The sequence below is a fragment of the Helobdella robusta genome (assembly GCF_000326865.2).
Source record: "Helobdella robusta unplaced genomic scaffold HELROscaffold_27, whole genome shotgun sequence".
Taxonomy (NCBI): Eukaryota; Metazoa; Annelida; class Clitellata; order Rhynchobdellida; family Glossiphoniidae; genus Helobdella; species Helobdella robusta.
In genome coordinates this window covers 1,462,522-1,467,521 of record NW_008704392.1, presented here as the reverse complement: position 1 = coordinate 1,467,521, position 5,000 = coordinate 1,462,522, and the positions used below count along the sequence as shown (strand labels likewise).

General features: G+C 32.1%; 1 protein-coding gene across 1 annotated transcript in view; it reads right to left on the bottom strand.

Annotated features, from left to right (window-relative positions):
• HELRODRAFT_112284 (hypothetical protein) overlaps positions 1 to 5,000 on the bottom strand; it is a 20,164-nt gene that overhangs the window by 10,045 nt on the left and 5,119 nt on the right. The window lies entirely within an intron of this gene.

The following is a 5,000-nucleotide window of genomic DNA, read 5'->3' as shown; positions in this document are numbered from 1 at the left end:
TTAGAAGAGCATGAAAACAAATATAAAGACAAACATACAAACAAACAAACATTCATACATACATACATACATACATACATACATACATACAAACAAACAAACAAAAACGTACAAACAAACATACAAATATTTTTTCAGCGCAAGTTTCCTATTTACATAAGAGAGAGATGGAAAAAACAATTCTAGTTAGACAACCACTGTGAGGGAAATAATTAATTTCATTTATTTTTCTCTTCTTTCTTCCGTTCTCTTTCTCTCTCTCTCTCTCTCTCTCTCTCTCTCTCTCTCTCTCAGTATCTACTTTTTATCTTACTATATCTATTTTTATCTCCCAATGTGCAACTATGATTAAATATTTTTCCATCCGTACTTCCTCATTAAACCAATTTCATTCCGACATTTCTGCACTTGAACTCTCTCTCCCTCTCATTTAACAGACAATCACCCACATTGTCAGATGTCGAGTACCGAAAACATAATTGGTTGTAGGAAACAGGAGTTTTCCTCGTCGCTGGTCCAACAGTTTGGAATACTTTACCACACCACCTCCGTCAGCCCGGATTAACTCTTCAACAATTCCATGAAGAACTAAAAACTCATCCTTTTATTAATTAAACCACATGATTTAAGCAGCGCCTTTGGGAGGTTTTAAAGTGCGCTAGAATATAAATTCCCTAATAATAATAATACATACGTACCCACATACACAAACATATACAAACTTATTCAAACGAATATATATATATATATATATAATTATATCAGTATATACAAAAATGAAAATTGTTTGTGAATGATTGTATGTATGTATATATGTATGTGTATGTGTGAGTGAGTGTGTGCGTGTGTGTGAACTCAGCAAACTCAGATGTCAATATTTATTGTGTTATGCTTCAAGGGAAAATGTTTAAAAAAATATCTTTTTCCTTTCAAGCTAAAACAACATTTTTGTCTTCTTAATAAAACTATTAATTTTTCATTTTGCACGCCGTAACAAAACCTCGGGTGATTTTTGCTGTCTGGATTTCAAGGAAAACCTCAAAATACACACAAAAACATATTGCTAAAGCTTGCATACAAACATACATACAAACCAGTCAAACATACAAACAAACAGGCAAACACAAACAGCGAAGCAAACAAAAAAACAGGCAAACAAACACAAACAGACAAACAAACAGCAAACGGTTTTTGTAATCTATCCCATGATAATTTATTCCTATTAAAAATATTTTACTTCTTTTTTTATGATAATAAAAATAATAATAATAATAATAATTATTATTATTATTATTATTATTATTGACAGCTTCTTATCAGATCGACTTAACGATGTAAACATATACAAAAATAGACAAAATTTTACGCAATAAATTTTTTAATAATTAATGAAAAACCCTAGAAATATTAACATATTAAATAACAACGAATGAATGAATGAATGAACGAACGAATGAGCAGTATATGTGTCATCAAAATTCGGTAAAATCAGTATTATATCGTGTTAAACAATTGTTAGTCGGCTACTACATTGAATATTATCAGAATTATAAAACGATTGGTTGAACAAACGAACGAACAAATGAATGAATAAATTAGCGAATATAATAATTATAATTATAATAATAACAGAAATAGATCTTAGAAATGGGGCCATCATTAGTGTAGAATGCTACCAGAAAATTTTGATAAGTGGGCCAAAAACAATCGGACATTTTGTATCAGCTGTTTGTATCAATATATGAATGTATGTATGTATGTATGTATGTATGTATGTATGTATGTATGTATGTATGTATGTTTGTGTGTGTCTATGTATTTAAGCATGTATATATGCATGCATATATGTATGTATACATGTTATGTGTCTATGTATGTATGTATATATACATGTACCAGTGTGCTAGTCCAAAAATATGTACACATACAAACGTACACACACACACGCATATACCCAAATACCTTATTTGATGAGTATTCTAACAAGATGAGGGTATTACGTTATCAGTGAAATATCCCATGGCACATCAAAACCAGCTATGTAAACAGACCTCAGTAGGAATCGAAATTTGAGAGAGAGAGAGAGAGAGAGTGAGAGAAAAGGAAAGGAAGATAGACAGAAAAAAAGAAATGAAAGAGGAAAAGAGAGAGAACTATGAAAAGAAGCAGAGAGAAAACAAGGAAGAAACAGAAAGAAAAAGAGAGAGAGAGAGAGAGAGAGAGAGAGAGAGAAGGAAAGGAAGAAGGACAGAAAAAAAGAGATAAAAGAGGAAAAGAGAGAGAACTATGAAAAGAAGCAGAGAGAAAACAAGGAAGAAACAGAAAGAAACAGAAAGAAAGAAAGAGAGAGAGAGAGAGAGAGTTACAACCTTGTCTACTAAGTCAATATACAAAACACATTTTATTTAAATCTCATTCCAGAGATCCTTTCATTTAATAAGGGCATCGATTTCCAACACAGAAATACATCAACACGAACACACGCACATACACACACACACACGCACACGAACACACGCAGGCACATACTCACACGCATACTACACACATACATATGTATATGTATATATCTATAAACTCAAACTTGAAAAACCATTGAAATTGATAAAACATTAGCATCAGTGACGTTCATTTCGTGAATGAATAACTGAATAAACAAAAGAACAAAGAACAGAAAAAAAAACAAACAGACAAACAAAGACAAATAAATAAATAGAATTAATTGCTCAATCAAAGCCAACATCAGTATTCGTTAGGCATTAAGTCAGAAAGAAACCTAGTATAAGTTAACAATACACATTTTACTACCCTATAATTTCTAGATGTATAATAAAAATAGTAATAATGATAATAAATATGAAAATAATAATTATTATTTTTATTTTCAAATGACGTCAAATTCAAGTAGTAATAACACAATGACATTTCAACAATATTACAAATATATATATATATATATAGAGAGAGAGAGAGAGAGAGAGAGAGAGAGAGACAATCAGAAGGAGAGAGAGAAAGAGAGAAAAAATTAGAAAGAAAGAAAAAGAGAGAGAGAAAGAGAGAAGAAGAAAAATTAAACAAAAATATCAGAAAAAATGAATAAAAGAGAACTTTGCAACTGAAAACAGAATACACGATAATTTATTGGATGAAAAAATCAGTAAAAAATGTTCGATACTCCAATATAGGAAGTTTCTTAATGGTTCGGCGTGGAAACATGCACACGTACGCACACGTACACACACAAACACAACACAAACACACATACACATATACACACACACACACACACAAACCAACACACACATAGGCAATCACCAGCCTTGAAACATTTAAAAATAAATGAATGAATTTAGTAGGAATGCAGAATAGACAGAATAGAAGTATTTGTTCATCTTAATCCTATTAACACCTAACAAGATAACGTTAAAAGACACACATACAAACAAACAAATACACAAATAGCAAACATACACTTACACATATAAACAGTAAACATGCATATATATATATATATATATATATATATATATATACAAATAAACATACATGTACATACAAACACACATACATAAAAATGATTATAGATTATAACTTATCACTAAGCACTGGAATCTTTCCTGACTCATTTAAAATAGCCAAAATCATACCAGTATTCAAGAAAGGAAACAAAGATGACATTAACAACTACAGACCCATCTCCATTCTTTTCCCGCTGTCAAAAATTCTTGAAAAACTTTTCTTTAAAAGACTCTCTAATTTCTTCTGCTCCAACAATACTATCTGCAATAACCAATACGGATTCAGACCTAACCACTCAACTGAGCTTGCTATTCTTGACTTCACTCAGCATATACTAAATGAAATGAATAACAAAAATCTTTCTATTGGCATTTTCCTGGACTTATCCAAAGCCTTCGATGTCATCGATCACAAAATACTCCTATCCAAACTACATCATTACGGAGTAAGAGGCACAGCTCACAACTGGATGAGAAGCTATCTTTCATCATGGACACAATATGTTTCCATGGACAACATCAATTCAAAGCACGCTCTTATTCATCACGGGGTGCCACAAGGATCCATACTAGGACCCCTTCTATTTTCTATCTACATAAATGACCTCTGCAATGTTTCGCCCTCAACCAAATGCGTACTGTTCGCAGACGACACCAACCTTCTTTTTACTTCCAACAACCTACCAGATTGCTCTGAACATATCAATCTTGAACTCCAAAAATACTCTAACTGGTTATCCAATAACAAACTAATCATAAATTATTCGAAATGTGCATACATTATTTTTGGCCCAAAAATACTCACCAACCAAGCTCCTAACCTAAACCTATTAGTTAATGGCGTTCCTATAAGCCGCACCCTGTCTACCAAATTTCTTGGAATCACCATCACAGAAAATCTTTCATGGAATTCTCACCTACAAACTACCTCAGACAAAATCAACAAACTCACAGGCATCTTCTACAAAATCAAATATAAACTCTCTCTTTCTGCTCTTCGCACGCTTTATTACACATTCATCTACCCTTATCTAACCTACTGCATCACACTATGGGGAAATAGTCCAAAAAGCCACCTGAATAACCTAATACTTTCCCAAAAAAGATCAATACGTTTAATTTTTAACCTCAAACCCGATTCTCATACTAAACCCTTCTTCCTAGCAAAAAAAATTTTACCAGTTAACTTCATCTGTATTTACTACTTTGCTTTATTCGTTTTTAAATTTATCAACAATCTTCTCCCACCTCACTTTATCAACTTCTACACATTAAGTAACTCCGTTCAATCTACAACCACTAGACACACCCCTCTCTTCTATATCTACAAAACTCGCCTCAAATTAATCCAGACAAGCATAAAAATAACAGGTCCTAAAATTTGGACAGAACTTGTACCTCCCCATCTAAGAGCCATCATAAACCTACAACATTTCAAGTCAAAATTCCGTGCTTTTTTATTGACACTGGATCTCGACTCCA